The sequence below is a fragment of the Cupressus sempervirens genome, chromosome 6 (assembly GCF_028749045.1).
Source record: "Cupressus sempervirens isolate cs-2001-9-10 chromosome 6, ASM2874904v1, whole genome shotgun sequence".
Taxonomy (NCBI): Eukaryota; Viridiplantae; Streptophyta; class Pinopsida; order Cupressales; family Cupressaceae; genus Cupressus; species Cupressus sempervirens.
Window position 1 is genome coordinate 708,567,125 of NC_143123.1, and position 25,149 is coordinate 708,592,273.

Sequence of the window (25,149 nt, forward strand, 5' to 3'; positions counted from 1 at the left end):
CTAAAATTTTGAAAGAGGCAATAAGAATGAAGGTTGAGGAGGGGGAACAACAAGATGTTATCACCATTGAGCATATCCCGAGAATAATCAATCAAAAGTGCATGTTTTGATAAAAGAAGAGCTTAATCAAATTGAAGCACTTACTAATGTAACTTCTGATTCACCTCTTTCTTGCACTCATTATGTTCTTATTTAAATTCAAGAGAATCCAAAGGAAGAGAGTTTTTCAACTAAGTATTGTATCAGAAAGTTCCATAATGCCTACTTTTATAGATGAGATGAAGTCAAAGGAAGGCACCCCAATGCTTATGGTTCAAAATTCTCCTACCAAAGCCACCACTATCATTGATGAATAAAAAAAAGAATTTAACATGAAAGTGCAAGGAGATCAATCTACTCTAATTACCTTTGGACCTCATGATGAGGGAACAAAAGAGGTTAAGAAAACAAGGATTTAGGAGAAAAATGTGCCTAAAGAACAAGAGGTCATTCAAGTGTTACTACAATTTTTGACTATAGATCAACCTACACATGTTGGAAAAAAACAAGATGATACAAATTTACGACAAGTAATATCTACTCAAAAGGATCTTACCAATATAATCCAACAAATTCATAGATCAAGTACTAAAGAAACACCTTTGCAAATATGATTGTTGAGTGCCAATGCACCAAGGTCAAAAAAGTTGAATAAACATGTTAACTCACCTACAAAGCTAGTGGCATTAACTGAGATAATTTACATTCCTAAATATGACCCCGAGACAATAAACTTTGAACAAATGCAAACTTTTTAAGACTTGTTGAAAAGAAAGAAGAAACAAGAGGAGTTGAGAAGAGACCATCAACAACTATAGGTATTTCATTAAATAAAAGATATTTTTGTAGATGACTTTGATATTCATGATGTGAACGAGAAATCACCAATAATAGACCAACTAGTTTATATAGTTGAAAAGGTCAACAATGATGACATTGAGGCCAATGAAAAATTGATGAAACGGCCTGAAAAGAAATTTGAGCACAAAGTTTTGGATAAATTTTCAACAAAGATAGAAATGAAATAGGTTTAGATTTCCAATCTTATACATACCTTAGAAGTAGTTTTGAAAAATTTATATTCTTTGTATAAAAAGTGTTTTGATGTTGAGTTCTATTATACATGCATAATACTTAGATGGTGGGGGGAGGTTTGTGTGGGTGGGGGGGCACGGGTGAGTGAATCAGTATTTTCCAAACTTTTGCCCACAACTAGATATTATTAATTACTAATACTAGATCACTACTATGCTTTGAAGTTCTTCTGATTAGATATATTAGATCTTTCTTCATACAAGCCTTCAGTAGCCTGTAGACAATCTTTCCTCCAATTCACTCAATGTCATGAACAAAGAGTAACTACGCATATATGAACTTTCATCATATCTAGCATCATCGTATTATATCACACCATATATCCTATAACTTTTCAAATGAAGTTCTTTACTTATATCAAGCATATTAATAAATCCTTCCTCAGTTTGCTCTCATAATAAAATATCATCCTTATAGTTGGCTCATCAAGACTTAATAATTATTTTATTACCAAAATAATTCTTTAATTCATATAGCCCAATTTTTAGGCATGCTCTATTCTGTACTATGAGATATTTGCAATGTTATTTCCTTCATAACTTGAACTTGATTATCCATACATGCAAATGCATTGGTATACATCATCAAGATGATCTCATGCATCACTAGTCAATTGTGCAAGAGAATATTTTTAAGGAATATTTCACTATCAATAGAACTCATCTTGCTATTGTATCATTGTCCAATACTTAGAAAATTTTCCATCACAAAAAATCATAACTAAACTGTAAAACATATCTTAGCTTATTTGACTAATTGGCTATATTTCCAACAATCTCCCCCATTGGCATTGATGGCAACATTTTGGGAAAATTGGCTAAGTCCCAAAAATGTTGTCATACCAATGAAATTAAATAAATATACATAACATAGTATATCTCAAAAAGATTACATCAATTATAACCCTGATTACAAAGCTTGCTTGAAGCAAAGCTTATTGTTGTACTTCAAAATACAACTATACAATTTTCCTTATCTCTCCCCCTTTGACATCAATGACAAAGGTGTCAAAAAAAAAGGAAAATCCTATCAAAATCTGAAAGCTACATTAAAATATGAAAAGGAAATCACTGAACTCATTCTCCAATTGTGCAATGTGTTTCTTCCAACTGTCTTTCACTACATCTGACACACTTATTAGTGCACATAAGGCATATGCAACTCACTTTGCTACATTCAAGTCTGTAACCACAAACTTGTCATACAAAGTTTTAGTTGCCAAGCATTCCTCCAACTAATTCTATAACAATGTAATCTATGGGCATAAGTGGTCTCTCAAAAGTGAAAATCTTTTTAGGGCTTTCTCTTTTTCTGCTTGTATACCTCAGATGCTGTCATGAATTACTTCCATTTTATGCTCAAACTTCTCTAACTTTTGATCTTGTTTCAGAAAGTTATTAATAGAATTTTATAACCTAGTTATCTTTCCTTTGATATGTTCATCAAAACTATGAAGGTGAAGGTATGCCAAGTTGCGCTTAGCATAAATATGCTTCCCTTTCTCTATACTCTACATCAATACCTTAATACATATATTTAATGTTTCTATATTATTCCTTCTATTTGTACATATACTATTAAGAAGACTAGCATCATGCTTAGTCTATGCTTGCACTATAGAAACATTAGTAAGCGTTGTATAGTCATTGTCAAAAATTTTAGACAAAATTGCTGCTCTCTACTGAATGTCTGCAGATGTATCCACAAAACTTACTATCTTCTCTAATCTATACAAAACTAAATTTATAGTCTTCTCAATTGACTTTATTGATTTCTTATTTTCAAAATATTTTCTTAAAGAAGATATTAGGTAGTGGGCTTTAGCTTCATCATCTGATTGTACTAACCACTACTACCTATGTAGGTGATGTAGAAGGTGTCAATGTCACTATGGCTATAGGCATACTTGTAGTAGTTGCCTCAATGCTATCTGACACAACTTCAAATTTCTTCTTAGCATATATATCTTCTTTCTTTTGCTCCCACTCTTCCTCTTTGTCTTCATCAGTAGAGCTACTATAGTCAATAATATTGCCAACAATGCTAGGGCCAAATTATTTGAATGGATCTTTAGTTCTATCCATTGTAACATTAATGTTTTCCACTTGCATGGATTCACTATCAATACTGATGTTTGGTGGTGAATTAGTTGAAATTGAAGCCTTGGTTGGTTGCTCAAAACTGTGAAAAGGACTGATTACTGCCATAGTGGGGCTTATTTCTCCTGACTGAACACTCTTCTTAGACTCATTAAGAAAAGTAGACATGTATGTGACTATTGCCTTTTCAGTTTCCATATTTACTTCTTCATAATTTCCTCCCATAAGAAGAATGGATCTCTTCTTATTCCTCAACAAGGGTGCTATACCTTTCAAAATTTCTCCTAATTCTTCTTCCTTGTTTACTATACATATATTTTTCACCATATTTATCCTCTTTTTTTCTTCCTCAATTACTCTACTCTTTTTGCTTATTAGTGTATTATAAAAATCTTCAAGGATTTGACCTTTCATGTTGTCAAATATTTTATTTTTTAGAATCATATTTCTAACTATAGCATTCTCTAGTTGTCTTCTATCTGGAGAAGGTCATCATAGAATTTGCTCAAAATAATTCTTGTCTAGTTGTGGTTTTTGAAGTATGTATAGAACATATACTTAACTAGGTTAAGTGGTTCTAGGTTTGCATATTTTGTTTCAATGATAAATCATTGTTGCACATTTTCTTAGCATCTCCTATGCCTTCTATCTTATAGTGAATATAACTTCTTATGTCCTCGACATGAAGAACATTTTTTGGCACTTGCAGAAATGCTCCAATGGGATCACCAAGAAGAGAAACAAATGGATTTTTCTTGAAAGTATATCTAGATCTATCACTGATATCAAAAACTTCTTGTGTTCCCATATTGATTTTACCTAAAATATGCTCAATAGATTCATAAAAATACCTCAACTTCATGTTTAGGGTTTTTAACGATCATGCATATCTACAAACTTCTTTAGCACTTCAAATAGCTATCAAATCACTCCTCAATATTGCACTTAAGATTTCACACAACTAAATGATTCTCATAAATGAATTTACATAATTTAAATATTTTACAATCTGTACTTTTTCATTGAATGCGTATCTACCAAAAGTTCAAAATATTGTCTTTGTGTCATAGAGAGATCATTCTCTACATAACCTCATACTGATCATATCAAGCAATGAACAATTCGTTATAGAATTCTCTCAGTGTCTAGTATATACTACTAACTATGCAACTCTTGGTATTCTTTCTAAGATCAATTTTCATTTTACTGATGAATTGTCTTACTAAGAATGCTCAATTTAGGTAGGATGAGTCATAGCCAATAAGTGACTTTACTATCTTATCACATGCATTAATATGTACTTCTTCCAAAACTGTATGAGAACTTCTAGGTTCCTTTGCCTTTACAAATGTTTCCTTGAAATCATCTATACATTCCTTCATTTCTTCTATTATTCCTTTTGTAATTCTAATTCATGTTCAAATTTTTTCTATCCATTCTACAGAATCTTACTATGTGTCTAAAGTTATTACATAACTTACATATAGGTTCATTCATTCTTTGTTCATTATACTGGTTATCAGGTGCTCTACAATTCCTTACAATGTGTCCAAGATTATTACATCTATAACAAACAATTTTTCTTGTTTCTCCACTTTCATTACTGTGAGATCTTCTTTTGTTGCCTTTGCAATCATCTTCAATATGTTCAGGTTCATCATATGTAAAGCATCTAACCTGAGATGTCTTTCTTGTTTCTCCAATTTTCTCATGTTGATCAAATTCTTTAGATTTCTCAAAGTGAATACTATTATCTTTGTCTTTAGAAGTATCATCTAATTTACTCATGTTCAGATATTTCTTTACATCAAGAGGATCATGTTATTTTCTCTCAATAGGTTTCTTTGCAGATTTTCCAAGAAAGAATCCAAGTCCAGTCTTATCATAACTAGGTCTTTGTACAAACATTTATTCTTCAATCTTTTCACTATTGGTATACAATTTCTCAATTTTTTGTTTAATTTGCATCAATTCACCTTTTACAATAGTGTTGTATTTCTCTAGTCTTGCATGTTCCAACTTGACAAATTCTAACTTAGATGTTACTTTTCTTAATTGGGATCTTAGATCTACAATTTGATCTTTTATTTCAGAATCATTCTTACCTCTATTTTTCTTAAGACTTGGCTTAAGTTCTACTATTTTTAACTCATGTCTCAAAATTTCATTTTCTTTCTTTAGATATTCAATATCATCATCACTAGTCTACTCACTAGGTCCGTTTTGCTTTAGATTATCTATTTTTTCCTTTAATTTACCAATATAAGCTTTTGCATCTTCATATCTATCCTTTAGGCCATCTCTTTCATCGGTAAGGAAATCAATTTCCTCAAGAGCTTCTACAAGATTCTTCTTCAACTATTTCATATCCATATGGATTTTATTCAAGCTATTAAGCCTCTTCTGAATAGCTAAGCTCTGATACCAATTTTTATAAATAGATGATACTAAGAAGTGCAGGGTGGGGGGGGGTGTGGGGGGGGGGGGCTAAGGCGGGTGAATCAATAGTTTCCAAACATTTTCCCACAACTAGATATTATTAATTACTAATACTGGATCACTACTATGCTTCATAGTTCTTCTGATTAGATATATCAGATATTTCTTCATACAAACCTTCAATAGCCTATACACAATATTTTCTCTAGTTCGATTAATGTCATAAAAAAAGATTAACTACACATATATCAGCTTGCATCATATCTTGTATTATCATATTATATCACACCATATATCTTCTAACTTTGCAAATGAAGCTCTTTATTTATATCAAGCATATTGATAAATCGTTCCTTAGTCGACTCTCATTATAAAATATTGTCCTTAGAGTCAGCTCATCAAGACTTAATAATTATTCTATTACAAAATAATTCTTTAAGTTATATTAGTGTAAATAATTAATTACTATTTACACTTTACTTAAGTTTACTTAGGTTAATGTATTATCTAGACACATAGGAGTATGTGTTGTCATATGAGTTGTCTTGTTGACAACACTAGAGTTAGCAACTTAATTAAGCACATGGTATCTATAACATCTCTACTCAAGATACACCTATGCAGGCTTATCCTCTCATCATGACACATACTTATATCCTTAATGGAGCAACTTCTAGTAGATGTTTGCTTAGTTTTCATGCTTATCACTTTGTTGACACCTAGTCATTCTAGAAGCCTTTATTTATAGGCACTTCTAGTGTGTACTCATACATTAGATATCAATTCATTTTTCATATTGTTATTATGATCATACATCATTTGGTCCATATCATGCTAATTCTTGTGCTTCTTGATCTTGGTGTCATTTTTCCCTAAGGAAAATTCTTACATGGTATCAAAGTTGAGGGAACTTCATTTCATAGACAATTTTTTCTTCACCTCTTGGAGGACCATGATTTAGATCCAGAGTATCCATAGCTATTGGGAGTGTCTAGAGCCAAAGATGACCTCACGATTGTGTCCAAAGTGTTGATTTGGTGAATTTTGACTATAAATTTGCCTACCCTAGGCTATAGTCAAATCAGAGGCAAATTTTTTTACAAACCAGAACCTAAAGGCCCAATTTGTGAAATTGGCATGATCTCTTCAAATCTATGCAACTAGTTTTCAAATCTACAAATTAGTTATTGGTATCACATTCAAAAGGTTAAAAAACCTCGCAAATTGACTTTTGTTTCATCTAAATCGGACATCTAAGCTCAAATTTAGAGTTAATTGATTTTTAGAGGTGCGATGGAGGCAATTCCGAAAAAATAATTACAAGGGTGATCTTCAAACAGTGATATCTCCCCCATATGGCCTCCTCTATTCGAGCAATTTTTATTTTTTTTAGGGTAGAATTTCATGATCTACACATTGGTGTAGGATGTTTGAGATCTTTGTTCCTAAATTTTTCTATAAATCATATATCCCAATTTTTGCAACTTCAAAGGCTTAGTTCAGGCTCATTTGGACACATATTCAGTTGGCTATTTTTGTGAGAGTGCATGATTTTTTATCTACTTTCCAAATCTACTATCAGTTTGGAGTAATTTTGAGTAGACATAATACTTTCAAATTTTGATCTCATTTTGGCCTATTGGCACTTGTAATTAATTAGATCCTTGAGAGGTCTTGTGTCTTATCTTGTTGAATTTGATATAGCTTCATATTTGTTTTTGTAACCATCAAATTAGAAGTCCACTTATAGGCAAGTGGTTACTATAATCACACTACATATATAAATTTCCCAAAGCATTCATTTGGGGGGGTTTCTTTGATTATTTTTGCATTTTTGGGGGTGCATACATTATTTTATCTCATGGAGTCATGTCACAATTGTGCGTTTGGTTTAATATTGAAACTAACCAAAAGGAACTATTAGAAATGGAGTGCTTTGATGATTGATTATCTAAGAGGGCATAAGGAAGTATTTCCTTATCTATGTTCCAAAGAACTACCCTCTTACACTAATCTATCACCTATTAGCATAATTTTACAAGCTATTTTTATAAATATCAGTTATGATTGTTTTCATATCCTTAGAAAGTTCAGTGAACCTTATGACCTTTGGATGAGTCTTTGGAAAGCATACGAAGATCCACAAGTCCCTCCATTTTCACTAAATTCTACCTCTAATCACTCTAGTTATGGTACCTACAACTCTAAGTGAGATCATACCTCTTGATGCTCATGTTTCTTCTACTGATCTAGTTCTAGAAACAGATGCTCGTGAATCATTGCAACAAGAAATGCCATGTCTTCCTATTTCAGCTTCATGGGATGACTTCCTTCTAGAGATTGCAGTGTTGTTTTTGGAGTCTTACATTGAACATATGGGAGACATTATTGATTACATCCATCTTCTCTTTTTTGAGGAGAATTCTTCTTCACTTTTTGTGAGGGAACACTCTAACCCTCAACCACTTGATCTTTCATTTGAAAATGACATGATTGTGGACACTTCTTTACAATAGTTGGAGGAGGACTCTTTTTTTCAAATGAGACATATTAGTCTTTGGATATTGTATTCCATTTTTCTCAGACATCATATCTCCTAAGGATTCTTCCTACTAGTTGGGGAGCATTCTCTACTACACCTATGGAACCACTTCTTCCCACAAGGAGGAACATCATTCTATTTTCATGGTGCAACTTCTTCAATCATCAAGTGACTTCTTTCATTGGTGTGCATTTATCATTGAGGGGAGGCTACATTTCTTCTATTCCCATATCTTCCTATAAGGACGATTCCTTGTCTTTGGAATTTGATCCACTTTCATACATGAACATGTTACCTTATTTTCCAACTTCTTTTGGGCATCCACCAAATTGGCTTGTGGCATCTATATTCATCAAGGACTTGTCAACATATGAGTAGATTTCTAAGGTAGCATCCACAACATACTACATATGAATCCCTCTTCCATCTTCCTATCCATAGTGGGAAGTATACTTGCACCTATACTTGGTGTATCTTCTTCCTAATGGGAGAAATGTTTTTTATAGGCATTGGATTCTCTTTTTGTCTTAAAGCACTCATCATTAGGAGATCTTTCAGTAAGGGGAAGATTTCATTTCTCTATATTTCCTTCATATGGAGGGATTCTCTATTGTATATGCATCTTTTCTTGATTACTCCATCCATACATGCATCATCTTTATTATACTTATCTCTCTTTTTCGGGGAGGTTTTATTCCCAAGAGCTTTTCCCTCTTCTTTTTTTATAGAGACATTGCATTGCATTTCCTAGCATTGTATATTCATCATTGCATTTGTACATGGCTACCTAACATGGCCTAGTAGTCGAGACCCATCATACCTTTTGTGAGCTTAAGTGCATTCCCCTAAGTTGCACTTAAGGTGGTGTGTTAGTGTAAATAATTAATTACTATTAATAATTGACTTAAATTTACTTAGGTTAATGCATTATTTGGACACCTAGGAGTATGTGTTGTCATATGAGTTGTCTTGTTGACAACACAGGAGTTAGCAACTTAATTAAGCACATGGTTAGCAACACCTATGCAAACTTATCCTCTCATCATCACACATACTTCTATGTTTAGTGGAGCATAATCCACTTCTGGTGGATGTGTGGTTAGTTGTCATACTTATTAGTTTGTCAACACCTAGTCATTCTAGATGCCTTTATATACACACACTTCTAGTGTGTACTCATACATTAGATATCAATTAATTTTTCATATTGTTATTATGATCATACATAATTTGGTCCATATTGTGCTAAGTCTTGTGCTTCTTGATCTTGGTGTCATTTTTCCCTAAGGAAAATTCTTACATGGTATTAGAGCTATACCAAATTCTTACAAGTCATACAACTCAACTTGTTGACATGCTCTATTTCGTACTATAAAATATTTGCATCGTTATTTCCTTCATAACTTGAACTTTGTTATCTAGACATGCACATGCATTGGTATACATCATTGGGATGATGTCATGCATCAGTAGTCAACTTCTCAAAAGAATATTCATCAGGAATATTTCACTATCAATAGAACTCATTATGTTTTTGCATCACTGTCCAACCCTTAGACAATTTTCCATCACAAATAATCATAACAAAACTATAAACCATGTGTTGCCATAAATGACAACCACATATCTCATATTATTTGACTAATTGGCCATATTGCCAACAAGTTATTCACATTAGAGAATCAATAGTCTATTAGTAACCTTCAAGTAGATTTGAAGTCAGTCAAACATTCTTTGAGCATGGACACAAGTTAAAGTTGTATCCATTCCAATAGATTAACATCTATTCAAGAAAGGTTAGTCAAGTTACAAGCTAAGGATTACAACATAAGGGCCAAAACTCTCTCTCTCTTCAATCCATGTTACTACCTTATTTGGAGGTGACACAAAAAGAATTATTAGTTGTAAAGGATTTAGTTTAGAGAGACCTGCATGTTGGAAATATTCAAGATATGACAAGTTACTGAGAGGGGAGGGGTGAATCAGTAACTTCTAAAATTTCAAACAATAAAACTATATACTGATATATTCACCATTCATCCAAGTAACCTACTGAAAGCATGAAACAAAATCATTCGAACCACTTGAACACACAGATTTGGTGACCCAGAAACCTTCCAAATAGAAAGTAAAACTGGGGTGGGGATGAAACCCACAAGCTTCGTTACTGCAGTATGAAGTTGGCCGGTTAAGGCTTACAATGACCACTTCTGGTGATCTTCCCTGTTAGGAGCACAAAGAATTGCTAGATCCACCTTGTTAGAGGATTTTCAAACATACAATAAAGTATGCACTCTGTTAGGAGATTTACAAAAGACTGTTAAGTCTACCTTGTTAAAGGATTTACAAAAACTGATTCACCTGTTAGAATGAAACAGTGGATCTGATTACAACTGATTTCTGATAAGATCTGCTATGCTCTGATTCACCTTGATGTGATAGATAAAACTTTTCTGCTCCAAAATTCGACCTTGTTGAAAACCTTCACAACTCAGCACACATACTTTCGTACGCATGTATTTCTTTCACACTTTCGCAGTTTCATTAATTATAATTTATATTTCCATTGCAATTGCTTTTCATCTCATTTCTTACTTCCTTACTTTTTATCTGAATGATACAATACATTACATATATATACCATCCAAATAAACAATGCATGCAAGGTCGGCCAAAACAACAAGTGCAAATCTTTATACAAAGTCAGCCCAAGGTAAAAACTCGGGTTCACTGAACTGACTCGGTGTCCTTTTGATACTCGGCGTCCACTGCGTTACTCGGCATCGTCATGCACTCAGTAGAAGTGAAGGCATGGTTCATACTAAACACTTCGAGTAGTTCTGAACTCGGTAACCACTGGAGACTCGGTAGAAGAGATGTCACTCGGTGAATACTTCTATCTGAACTGTAGCTCAGTGATCAAAGGAAACACTTGATAGAATCTTGTGACTCGGTGATAGTTAGTTTCCTTGATAACCGTCTGAGCTCGGTAAAAATTAATTTCCTTGATAACCGTCTGAGCTCGATTATCATGAAGTTCTTGGTCAATACTAAGTACATCTTCACTCGGTCAAAACGGCTTTCTTTCTTTACCTTGAATACTCGGTAAACACTGGCTGCTTTGTTCACCTTGATCACTCGGTAAACACTGACTTCTTTTGTTCACCTTGATTACTCGGTAAACACTGACTTCTTTGTTCACCTTGATTACTCGGTAAACACTGACTTCTTTGTTCACCTTGATTACTTGGTAAACACTAAGAACTAGGTAAAGCTTGGCTTCCGGTGAGAGCTCGGTAAGCATTCAGAATCCAATAAGTGTTGTAACTAATGACAAAAATGTATCATAATGCCAACAATCTCCCCCTTTGGCATTAGTGACAAAAACACTTATGAGACAAAATTTATCTGACATGCTGATGACTGATTCTGAATATACATAGCTTCGTTATATACAACTCCTCCATAGAATAGCTTTGTTATATACAACTCCCCCATAGAATGTACATACATTATTTACATGAGCTGTATATCTCTTCCTTTGTACAATTTTTTTGAAAACACTTATTGACCCATAGTATACATATCCAACAATAATCTCCCCCTTTTTGACAATAATGCCAAAGAATAAAAGAATATATATACTTATATAGAAACACCAAAATGAGAGATGAACTCTGAATGTACCTGGAGAATAAGCTAGAGGGTCTTATCCCAATTCTCTTGCAAAATTTTGCAGGTGGAAAGAGCTACTTGAACTTCAGTCGAAAGTTCAATCACATGATCTGCAATGGAGAATTTATTATCATGGATTAACGTCTTTGAATGTGCAATGTGCTTCTGCATTGAATCCATGATGGGAAGGATCATGTTTTGGATATCTATCAAAATAGATCGGATCCTTGCCTCTTCTCTCAACAGCTCTGCCTGCTTCTCTGACAAAAATTTGATCCTGAGGTGATGAGATGATCTTGAACTGGGGTCAAGCTTCAAGTTCTGTGTGCTCACCTTCAGATCTTCACCAATTTTGTTTAGTTTCTCTCTTATTCCCTTAGTGTACTCGGTAACATCACAAAGCTTAGCAAAAAGAGATGTTACATTATTAAAAAAAATTTCCATATCTGCCAAAACTGAGGTTAATGCAACCTGATTTATTGCAATGTTTTGGGCAATGTGCCCCAATACCTTATTATCAAATTTCTTTTCTGCATGCTCAATTAGCTTTTCTTGTCCGGAGGCATCTTCATTGAATTTATTAACTGCCTCTTCCAATTGAATCAAAATGTGTTGAGAAGTATCAACATCAACACCTATAGCCTCAGTAATTATGTTCCGGGCTTCCTCAATTATCCTATATTCCTTATCCCTTTCCGATCTTAACTACATCTGAGTAGCCTTTTTCTCAATAAGTTGACTAGCATACCTCATTTCTTCAATGGTAGCATTATCAAAGTCAATCTTTGGAATTACTATCTCTGTGTCCAAGTCAATGTCTTCAGGAATTTCCTTTCCAGTGATCATAAGTCTTAATGGTTGCTTTTGTTTGACTTCTGAGATGACTGGTTTGTCCTTTGGAATAGACACAACAGTAGAGACAGAAGGACTAGCAGTAAAAACTAGGATGCTTGAGGTTTGAGTGCCAATAGGAGTATGTACAGGGTCAAAAATTTGAGTGCTGTCCAAAAATGGTGATACACTCGGTAATATAGTATCTAAGCTCACTGTGCCTGAAGTAGATGGCGACAAAATTGTAGAACAAATTGGAGTTGTCAAAATTTGAGAACTCACAGCAATACCAACTGATGATGATGGAGTCGAGGAGGCCAACTCGGTAGATGAAAAGGGGTGCAGCTCGGTAGACGAAGAGGGATGTAGCTCGGTAGATGAAGTGGTAGTCACTTCCACTGATGATACCTAGAGCTGAGATATGGCAGGTGTAGATGGTAAATCTGGTGTAGATGAACCTGCTGAAGCTGACTCCAACCTTGATGATGTCACAGGTTTAGCTGGGGAGTGATGAAGGGATGCAATAACTGTTGCTGCAATTTTTACCGTATCATCCTCCTTATCTTCCTCTTCAGCTTCTTCCTCTTTGTCTTCTTCCTCTTTCTCTTCCATCATTGCATGCAACTCTCCTGGTGTAACTGTGATGGATGGAGTGCTATCTGATTCATCACTGCTACTATTGTTGTCATCATCCTTTATTTCTACTGGGTCTACACTCGGCTTATGTAGATGATAGATGTTTTTCCACATGTTTGTAGCATCATTTACAACATGATCTATATCTTTGATCAAAATCAAACAAGTGTGGAATTTGATCATCATTTTACCTTCATAGGTTTTCAATTCAGATTTTACCTTTGCTCCAGTGAGACTAGGCCGAAGATTCTTCAGGGATTGCTCATATATATCTTTTACCGTCTTGGTGGCTAACTCCCATCTTGGTTGTACTCTCTCCATTAGTTCTTTAGAGATATGAGGAGCAATCTGGTCCGGGGAGTATTTCCATTTTCCCATTTTGTTAAGTACCAGTTCCTCAATTTGCATTTTCTCTACAACAGTCCTTGTCTCAAATCTCAATGCCTTGAAATTTGCGATGCCAGCTCCTTCTTCCAATGATTTGAGCCTTTGCTCGAATGTAGGTGCAGGTTTGACCAATATAGGTTCCTGAATACCTTTTCTCATCCTCCGAGTGAATACTGTAGTAGGCTGCTTCTTGGGCTTGGTAATGATTACCTTGCCTTTCTTCTTTGCCGGTTGCTCTTTTTCTGATTCTTTTTCTCCTTCTTCTTCTTCTTCACTTTCTTTATCTTCACCTTTTCCCTCGGTGAGCACAAGAGGACTCATTTCAGTTTTCAGTTTGGCCACTTTCCTCTTAGATTTGCTGATGGCCTGTGGAATTTTGATTTCCAGTTCAATTCTGGCCTTTGCTTCATCATAAGTACCAAAAATTCGTTGCCTTGGGTCTACTGGCTCATTTACCAGTGCTTCAATGATATCCCTTGTTTCATCAATATTTACCTCATATGGAAGAGGTTTCACCCATGCAACTCGGGGTCTAACTGCCTGTATGTATACCTTGTCACAGTCAACCATGAAACAGACATCATCCTTATACTCTTCAACAAGTTTTGGAGGTATTCTGAATCTGTTGTTCATCCTTTCCTTGAAATCTTCAAAATAATTATCCATTACTTTGTCAAAATTCATACCCATTTCTACTATGAATTCATTTATTTGATACAAAATTGGAGTATCTTTCCTCCATACAACTGCACCCTTAGATGGAAAGAATTTCTGTACATAGAAAAATAAACAAACTAGCAAAGAACCAAATTTACAAGGGTTTGTCTTTGCAGTCCTTATGCTTTCCATGTTTTTATTGAATTGTTTTAATAGCACATCAGCTAGGTCAAACTCCATATTTTTCTTTACAATTTTATATGCCAAATCTACAGCCTCGCAAGGTACACTATTCAGCCTGCTGGAACTATATAGTTTGTATGCAATAACATAAATACCAAATTTCAGTTCTATATCTGAAACATTGTTGAGCTTTAAACCTCTGCCATCCCATTCAGCTTGGGTTTTCTTCTGTAACTCATCTCGTCCTAGGGTTTTGGTGGTTTTGGCTTTGCTGAGCATCGGGAGACCCATAATTTTGTGAATCATCTTCTTGGTTATTAAAACTGGTTGTTCCAACCACAACTGACCATTATCCACTCGGGTCAAGATATACCTCACCCATTTCACTTGAAAACTTCTTGGCAGATGCGGGATATGGGTTAAGCCTTTGGTTTCCAAATGTTTGAACTCAGGTTTTAGGGTTCCATCCACGCATAACTCGGCTTAAACTTCGCAACTCGGTGACCACAAGAAAATAGGTTAAACCGCCCTTAACTCAGTAAGAGAAGAACCAACCATGCTCGGTAAGTGCAACATGGTGAAAGAAGCCTTATTGCACCCGACTGAGCTCAATAAGGTCATGTACCGACCATGATCCTGATGTATCTGAAATACTGATTTGATCATATTTTCATTCTAGGACTGCTTAGGATATTGCTTTGTAGATACAGTCCTGGTCTTATCCTGATGAGTCTTAATTGGAAATGGGAGAGAGACTCACTTCTTGAGTGACCATTCCATTACTTGAATTATCTGGCTCGGTAGACTTTGGAATCCATTGCTGCTTCATTTGCTTCCAAATATTGTCTACTTTGATTTTCTTCTCATCCTCGACTTTCTTTATGTTCATGCAGTTTTTAGATATATGACCAAGTTCTGTACATGTATAACATCTTACAGTGGTATCCCTTTTTCTTAGGTGATGCCTTGCACAGTTTATGCCAGTATGACCATATTCTCCACAATAATGACATCTGCACCAAGTGTTGTAGTCCCAACCAAATATTGCTTTGACAAGTTGTTCAGCTGGATTAAATGATTTGGATTTGCATTGTGATGCCTTATGACCTTGCTTTTGGCATTTGTGACATTTACCTTCAAATTTTGGTTTCTTTTTGCATTCATTGGCTTTGTGTCCATGCTAATTGCAATTGTAGCACTTTCCATTAAATTTTCCTTTTCCATTGCTCCAACATCCGTTAGATGTATGACCTAACTTACCACAGTGGCTGCAAGTAGGTTTTTGATTCTTTTGAGTACCCTGTTTGGAGGATTCACCTTCTTCCTTGTATCCAAGGCCTGCTTTACCATTTTGTTTATGAAAGTTTTCTTCATTTTGCAGATTCAATTGATCCATGTCCTTTTGATATTTTACCATTCTCTCATTGACTTGTTTTTCAGAGATTAGATCACTTTGTAAGCTTGCATTGATTTGTCTTTCAGTAATTAAGTCATTTCTCAAATTCTCATTCTCAGATCTCAGATTCATAATTTTTTCATTTGCATTAGATAATTGAGTTAGAAGATTTTCAAGCTGAGAGGATTGATTATTCCTTATCTCTACGTCTTCAGCTGCCTTGTTCCTTTGCTCCAAGATTTCGCATAGCCTGATGGACTGGATTCCTTGTTCCCTTTTGAGCTTTCTTACTTCTTCCTGCAGAGATCCATTCTTTTCTAAAAATTCTTTGATTGCTTTGTCAGCTTCATCTGAACTATTTGATGGTGAGAGATCTTCAATCTTTTCTTCAACATACTAATGGTCATTCATTTTCTTTGCAAGTTCTTTTCTTCTTTTCAAGGATTGTGAAAGATGCTCTTTTGCTTCATTGAGTTGAGCCATGGCCATTTTCAGATCTAGCTTTTCATTCTCAATAGTTTTGTCAAGTCTGAATATCTCCATTGTCCTTTATCTTTGCTCAAGCTGTGAAACTTTTATCTTGAGAACCTTATAGCTCTGATACCAATTGTTGGAAATATTCAAGATATGACAAGTTACTGAGAGGGGAGGGGTGAATCAGTAACTTCTAAAATTTCAAACAATAAAACTGTATACTGATATATTCACCATTCATCCAAGTAACCTACTGTAAGCATGAAACAAAATCATTTGCAACACTTGAACACACAGATTTGGTGACCCAGAAACCTTTCAAATAGAAAGTAAAACTGGGGTGGGGATGAAACCCACAAGCTTCATTACTGCAGTATGAAGTTGGCCGGTTAAGGCTTACAATGACCACTTCTGGTGATCTACCCTGTTAGGAGCACAAAGGATTGCTAGATCCACCTTGTTAGAGGATTTCCAAACATACAATAAAGTATGCACTCTGTTAGGAGATTTACAAAAGACTGTTAAGTCTACCTTGTTAAAGGATTTACAAAAACTGATTCACCTGTTAGAATGAAACAGTGGATCTGATTACAACTGATTGCTGATAAGATCCACTATGCTCTGATTCACCTTGATGTGATAGATAAAACTTTTCTGCTCCAAAATTTGACCTTGCTGAATACCTTCACAACTTAGCACACATACTTTCGCACGCATGTATTTCTTTCACACTTTCACAGTTTCATTAATTACAATTTCTATTGCCATTGCAATTGCTTTCCATCTCATTTCTTACTTCCTTACTTTTTATCTGAATGATACAATACATTACATATATATACCATCCAAATAAACAATGCATGCAAGGTTGGCCAAAACAACAAGTGCAAATCTTTATACAAAGTCGGCCCAAGGTAAAAACTCGGGTTCACTGAATTGACTCGGTGTCCTTCTGATACTCGGCGTCCACTGCGTTACTCAGCATCGTCATGCACTCGGTAGAAGTGAAGGCACGGTTCATACTAAATACTTCGAGTAGTTCTAAACTCCGTAACCAATGGAGACTTAGTAGAAGAGATGCCACTCGGTGAATACTTCTATCTGAACTGTAGCTCGGTGATCAAAGGAAACACTTGATAGAATCTTGTGACTCGGTGATAGTTAGTTTCCTTGATAACTGTCTGAGCTCGGTAAAAATTAATTTCCTTGATAACCGTCTGAGCTCGGTTATCACGAAGTTCTCGGTCAATACTAAGTACATCTTCACTCGATCAAAACTGATTTCTTTCTTTACCTTGAATACTCGGTAAACACTGGCTGCTTTGTTCACCTTGATCACTCGGTAAACACTAACTTCTTTTGTTCACCTTGATTACTCGGTAAACACTGACTTCTTTGTTCACCTTGATTACTCGGTAAACACTGACTTCTTTGTTCACCTTGATTACTCGGTAAACACTGAGAACTAGGTAAAGCTTGGCTTCCGGTGAGAGCTCGGTAAGCATTCAGAATCCAATAAGTGTTGTAACTAATGACAAAAATGTATCATAATGCCAACACTGCATGTCTCTACAACATTGCAACAAATAGTTTAGTGGATCTGGCTACTCAGCTCAAGATCAAAATACAAGTTTTGGAATTTGTAAAATCTAGTTGGGATCATGCATTGGTGATGATTTTGTAGATTCATAAAATACTTTTGGACAAGTATAACTTGACCCCAACAACCCCAAAGCCATGAGTGACAAAAAAAAGGGGGAAATAATAAATCATCTTATATATTCGAGAGGAAACCAAAAGAGGAAGGAGAAGATAACCAATGAAATGGCATGATAATGTAATATTCACTCATTTTTGGAGATACATTTTTCGAAGATAGGTATATATTATATACATAGACCAAGTCACAGTCTAAGGGGGAGTTTTATTTTGTAATTTTGAATGGAATGATAAGTCATGACAAATTATTCTTTCCACTAATGTCAAAGGGGAAGATTGTTGATCTCTAAGCCATGTTTCCTATTAGTGTTAAACACTTAGTCATTTCCTAGGCAGATTTGGTTAGTCATCACTACAACTAAACCACCCAATTAAGGCCAAATTTTTATGGACTTGTTTATATTCAAGTATGAGCTAAGAAAGTCTTAGGTTGCCTAGTATTCCTATTTGGACTAAGTGATAGTATATGATGAGTAAAGTTAGAATACACCAAGAAAAAAGGAGTTTGTTTATGTCAAGTGAGACAACTAGAGTCGATCATATACAAGTTAGGGGGAAACACATGAATATTAATATGGACCAAGCATTAGGATATTCAAGTGTCAATTTTGACATATGTGTTTTTGTGGCACAAATACTTATGTAAACTATTTTGGCTTACGTCTATAGTTGACTTATGAATTGTAGAGATAGTTGAGAAGGTAATTACATGGTTTTTTAGAGATTATTGATTCTTATGCTAGGTGATCAACCAATCAGAGAAATGGAAGGACTAAATGGGAAAAAGGGATGAATATAGATCATTGATCTCGATCTAGAAGGTTCATCAATTTGTTATTTAAGGAGGGCCAAAACCCTAAATTATGTGTCATGAGAAGATAGATGAAGTAATGACAAATGAGGCTATGTTTGTTAGAAGCAAAGAGAGAAGATAAAGAAACTGAGTAGTGTAATGAAGGATAGAATAGAGTATATCTGATAAGGAAATCAAACTAGAATTGGAAAGAGGAGATCTATCATCTAGCTCATTAAACTGCTAACTAAAGGATCAGGTACCAAGATATTCTAATCTTTGTATCAAGGTAAATCTCTTAACAGAGTGGTTTTAATAGGCCTATTCAAATTTTCTAACAGAGTGTTTACTTAGTTGTAAGTTTAAATCCTTTTAATCAAGGTAGATTAAATGTCTTATAAGCTCTTAACAAGGCATGCTACTCATAGGGTAGAACATCAGAAGTGATCAAACATTATAACCTAAAAGGACCACTTTATTGTTGCAGTAGTGAATATTTGTGGGTGTCATCTTGATGCATATTTTAACTTCATCTTGGAGGATTTCTAGGTAACCAAATCTTGTGTGCTATGTGTTTATATTTACTTTTATATTTTTGGATGTGATTGATACTTACATCTATTTTAGCATAACAGTTTATGGTTGTATAGTTTATGATCTAGATATGAGATGGGTTAATGATGAATGCATTTGATTTGTTGAAGAAGTTAATTTTTTTAGAATCTTACTTCCCAATAACACTTTGAACAATAAAATTAGGTTTAGAATAATTGCAATAGCATATCAGTCCATGGAAAAATAACTGAGAAAATATAGAGAATGTATTGTACTTCCCCAATCTTTCACCACAAAATAACAAATTTGTTTGTACCACAAATATATTTTATTATGACAAACCCTTCTATTGACACCATGATTGATACATCTAGGACACTAGTGAACATATTTATTTATCAAATGTTAAAGTTATGATATAACTTATTTTTCTGAACATATTACTAACATGTGTATTATGATTGAATATTTCACAGCATAATTTTGTGATATATAAAATTAAAACAATTACTCTATTTGAAACATAAGGGCTCTTATAGTAAAAATGACAAAGATAATTTTGACATCTATTATATTTCGCAAGAATTTAGATTCAGCTCTACTTCATTGAGCTCAAAGAATTCATATAGATGACTTTGCTTGAGATTTCATATTATTGGGATAGTTGACCTCCCAAGAAGTTCAAGTGCTTCACCTTTGTGAGCATCACTGAGATGCAATGAGTGTTAAGTGTTCCATTCATTCTCATGAGACATGGATTCTTGTGAACCACTACTCATGAAACATGATTCAATGAGTTTTGCTCATAAATTATGTAGGTAAATCCTGTTAGTAATATTAAAATTGACTTGTTGTGGAAAATATCTTGTACGTATTGGTTGATGAGATTAAGGGTCCTTGTAATGAATGGTTCATGTAAGGCACAAAAGTTGTTGAAAGATTTACAAATGGATTCACAAGTAAAGTTGGTATAACAAGGGAGGAAACTTTATAGCCAATTGTGCTTGAGTTGAAGTAGTACTAGGATGGGTGACTTTACAGGAAGAATTGATGCTTCATCTTTGTTAGCATCATCTAAATACATTTAGTGTTAAGTACTTCATTCCTTCTTATGATAGATGAGTTTGTGTGACCCACTACTAATGAAATATGGCTCAATGACTTTGACTTAGGAATTACATAGCTAAATCCTAATAGTGAAATCAGAATGACTTGTGAAAATATTTTATACTTATCAATTTATAAGAATATATATTAATTAAAACATAATTTAAATTAAGCTCTAAATCATGAAATATGCATAAAGATGATTTACAAAATTATGTATTATCTATCCTTTTAAAATATTAAGATTATTATAAATATCATTACATGTATATAGGTACTATATAAGAATACAAATTAATTAAAACATAATTTAAATAAAATTCTAAATCATATTGAATATGTATAAATATGACTTTAAAAATTATGCATGATATACATATAAGAATATAAATTACTTAAACATAATTTAAATTAAATTCTAAATCATGAAACATGTATAAATTTGAATTATAAAACTATATACTACTTAACTCATAATAATTAATTTTTAATGTCAAGATCATTGCTCTATTATTGCATGAGTTTCTGACATTCTATTTATTACCTTGGTCCCTAACCTCAACTAATTTTAAGAAAATAATTAAAATATTAAAAACTGCTACGGGGTCCCAAATTTTATGAAAAATATTAAAAGCTGATAAATAGAAAATATTTTATGATATCTTTTACAACACGCCAAGTTATAATTCTATGGCCTGTAATCTATTGACCATTTCAAAGGGATACACGTCAAATTAAAATTGTATGGCCCGTAATCTACTGACCATCTCAAAGAGATCCTGTTTTCGAAGCTATTAACATGGGTTTGTGATCATATGAATTTTAGACAGACAACACGCACCCGGAAGAAAAATGGATCGGTACCTGAAGAATCACTTAGCATTGAAATGTTTGAAACGCTTCATTTTCCTTCTTATCATGTGCAACTGCTATCCATTAGTTGCAGGAAGAGACACAATCTCTCTCGGCTCTTCTCTAAGGGAAAAGCAGACCATCATTTCAAAGAATGGCACTTTTGAATTGGGATTCTTTAATCCCAACGGAACCAGCAACTGGTATGTTGGCGTCTGGTATGCCCAAATCTCTGAGAAGACCATCATTTGGGTGGCTAACAGAGAAACTCCTATCAAAAACATGCCCGGTGTTTTGTCTCTGTCTAAATCTGGTTATCTCAGTGTCTCTGATTTGCAAGGAGAAGTAATTTGGTCGAGTAATGATACTCAGCAAGCCAAGGCATCCATGGCTTCCATACTCGACACTGGCAACTTTGTTCTTCTGAGAGCTCAAAACACTTCTGAGATTGTGTGGGAGAGTTTCGCATATCCCACAGATCATTTTATGCCTACGATGAAGTTTTGGAAAGGCATAAAAGTGAAGTCTTGGAAGAGCTCAGTGGATCCAGCGCCTGGGAAATTCATTGACCAGATGAATCCATCCCCGGGAAAGACAGAATATTTACTACAGTACGAAAATGGTGTTTCATATTACAGCGTGGGAGAGTGGACTGATACCCACTTTAGCAACATCCCAGAGCCGAGAGCTGATTCTTCCTACATCGCTGAATTCGTAACGTTTTCTCCCACAAGAATGTACTACACGTTCTGGTTTACACCCAATGTTGCTCCGAAGTTTCTGAGGATTGTTCTCAAACCGAACGGTCTGTTATCAATTTACTATTGGGTTAATGACGGCTGGTTCGTGGCTTGGGATAGACCCCAATCAACATGTGGCGTGTACGGAGTATGCGGGGCTTATGGAGTCTGCTTCAAGCAAGAAAATGTTCAGTCATGCAGATGTATGGATGGCTTCCACCCAAGGAACGCCACTTCCTGGAGTTCTCAGGACTGGTGGTTAAGCGGCTGTGCTCGAGATACTCCATTAAATTGCTCCACCGATGGTTTCCTCCAAGTCACCGACAAGTCCATATCTGATAAAGAAAAGGTTCAATATATTCAGGAGTCGTTTAGTCTACAAGGATGCAAAACTGTTTGTCTCAACAATTGCTCCTGCACAGCCTTTTCTTTCACTGATTCCAATCCTGCTATTTGTAAGTTGTGGTTTGGCGATCTCCTAAGCGTCCATTCTAATTCTAATTCTTTTGAAGACCAGCCATTCTTCATTCGCTTGGCTGCTGCTGATGCGTCACAGTTGTCAGCCAAGAGAGGAGGAGGAAAAAGAAGTATGGTGCTTGTGCTCTCCATTTCAATTCCCCTGGGCATTGCTCTGTTAATCGGTGCAAGGGTTTTTATCCAGCGAAGGCGTAGAAGACAGCTTGAGAAAGTAGAGGGCGACGGCACACCAACCTCGCTCAGAATATTCACCTACAAAGACCTTAAAATTGCCACCAGCAAATTCAGACATGAGTTGGGAAAGGGAGCATTTGGCTGTGTCTTCAAAGGAACTTTGTCAGACAATACACTTGTAGCCGTGAAAATGTTAGAGGATTGCGCACAAGCGGAAAAGCAATTCCGTGCAGAAATCAGCAGCATTGGAAACATCCATCATGTGAATTTGGTGAGGCTCATGGGTTTCTGCGTGGAGGGGTCTCACAGAATGCTTGTTTATGAGTACATGCACAACGGATCTCTCAACTCTTTCTTGTCCCGTAAATCTATAGAAGAAGAAGAAGAAGACAAGGTTTTAGACTGGAAAACCAGATTTCGAATCGCTTTGGGCACTGCAAGAGGATTGCTTTATCTCCATGAAGAATGCAGAGATCACATCATCCATTGCGATATCAAGCCAGAGAATATTCTTTTAGACGCAAATTTCTCCCCCAAAGTGGCTGATTTTGGACTAGCAAAGCTTGTTGGCAGAGATTTCAGCAAAGTGCTCACGACAATAAGAGGAACGATAGGATATTTGGCTCCCGAGTGGCTGAGCGGAGTGCCAATAACAGTGAAGGTGGACGTGTACAGCTTTGGCATGACCCTGCTCGAAATAATCTCAGGCCGGAGAAATAATGATCTGAGTGTGCCGGAATCTCAGCACTACTTTCCCACCTGGGCAGCAACTCAAATTGTGAAGGGAAACACCATCGGTATTGTGGATGAGAGGATTGCAGACAAGGCAGATGTTGAAGAGGTGAGAAGAGCAATTGTGGTGTGCATTTTGTGCATTCAAGAGGACGAGAATACGAGGCCAACCATGGCACAAGTTGTTCAGATATTGGAAGACAAATTTGATGCAAATGTAGAACAATATGAGAGGTGCTTACGCGTACTTATCGAGGATCATTGTGCTTATTAGAGATTGGGAGGAGCTTTCTTTCTTCAGGTGGGCTTTATTTATTTATTTTAAATTACTTTTCACAGTGTTGTACATGGGTATCAAATATGGTCTGGTCCGGTAGTTGTATAACGATAACTTAATAAGTTGTTGTAGTAAATGTAGTTTTTTCACATATTTCACTTAAGCATCATATTATCAGCTTTTAGGTGTAAATTAAGATGTTATTTTATTTTATTTATTTCTATTTTGGATTATGTGTCATCATTTGGCTAGTTATTGAGCTTGACCTTGCATTTGATTAGTCTCTCTTTCTCATTGTAGCCAATAAAAGCATAGCTATTGTACAATAATAATCACCTCGAATATATCATCTCTTTAGGAAAATGTTAGTCTCCCTCATGAAAGTTATTTTTGCTAGTTGTGGTTCTAACAATAGAATTGACAATTATTTACAATTTTTTTGGCTTAGATTGTGTTTAGTGTTCAGATCAACATGTTGAGTCACATTCTTTGATTCGCCTTGAAGATGAAATAAAAGCATAATTAGAAGTTCAAGAGATGCAGTAGAGTTGATAACTCAAAATAGTATCAAAGCAAGTATCTTCAATCTGTTAGTGTAGTTTTTTATTTTTCCTATTTGCTAGGTTTTCTCTACACTTTTAATAATCTTGCTTAGGTTAATAAAGCATGTTTTATTAGGTGAATGGTTGTGAGGTGTCACCTTCCTACATGTGAGCATCCATTAGCTATCTTGGGAAGATACTTTGATATCTTTAGTCCGATAGATGGTTGCTCCTCATTGGTTGGTGTTGCCACCTCCTCCCTATCCCTAGCCTATATAAGCATGCTACCTAGCTTGTATTTGCATCTCTTGTTTTTGCATCCTCTTAATGCTATTTTGCTTCCAGCATTTGCATTAGTCTCTTGGAGACTGACTCTATGTTGCTATTTTGATTTTGTATCATTTGCATTTATAGTTTATATATTTATTCTTTGCACTAGTTTTTTGGGTTATTCATCTTTTCAGATTCTAACATGGTATTAGAGCTTTTGTATGTGCAAGAGTAGATTTTAGTTTCCTTATTTGAGAGATTCAGGGGGGGCTAATAAATTTTATTGTAATTTTTTGAAAAACAAAGTATGCTCTTCTCTTGCGTCTTTGGATGATCTTGAGAATCAGAAAAGTTTTGACAAAAATGGTTTTTCTTTGGGGTTTCAATCTCAAATCTGACAACCAACTTGCATATTTGGAGTTTTCAATCAGTATTGTAGGTTTCAGCATGCCATTAAT

The 25,149-nt window shown here is 35.0% G+C and overlaps 1 pseudogene across 1 annotated transcript; it reads left to right on the plus strand.

The window, feature by feature from the left end:
• Nucleotides 1–21,524: 21,524 nt before the first annotated feature.
• On the plus strand, nucleotides 21,525–24,119 carry LOC149554246 (G-type lectin S-receptor-like serine/threonine-protein kinase At2g19130 pseudogene; annotated as a pseudogene). The gene has a single exon (XR_016353439.1). The product of XR_016353439.1 is annotated as a G-type lectin S-receptor-like serine/threonine-protein kinase At2g19130 pseudogene (transcript).
• Nucleotides 24,120–25,149: the final 1,030 nt, after the last annotated feature.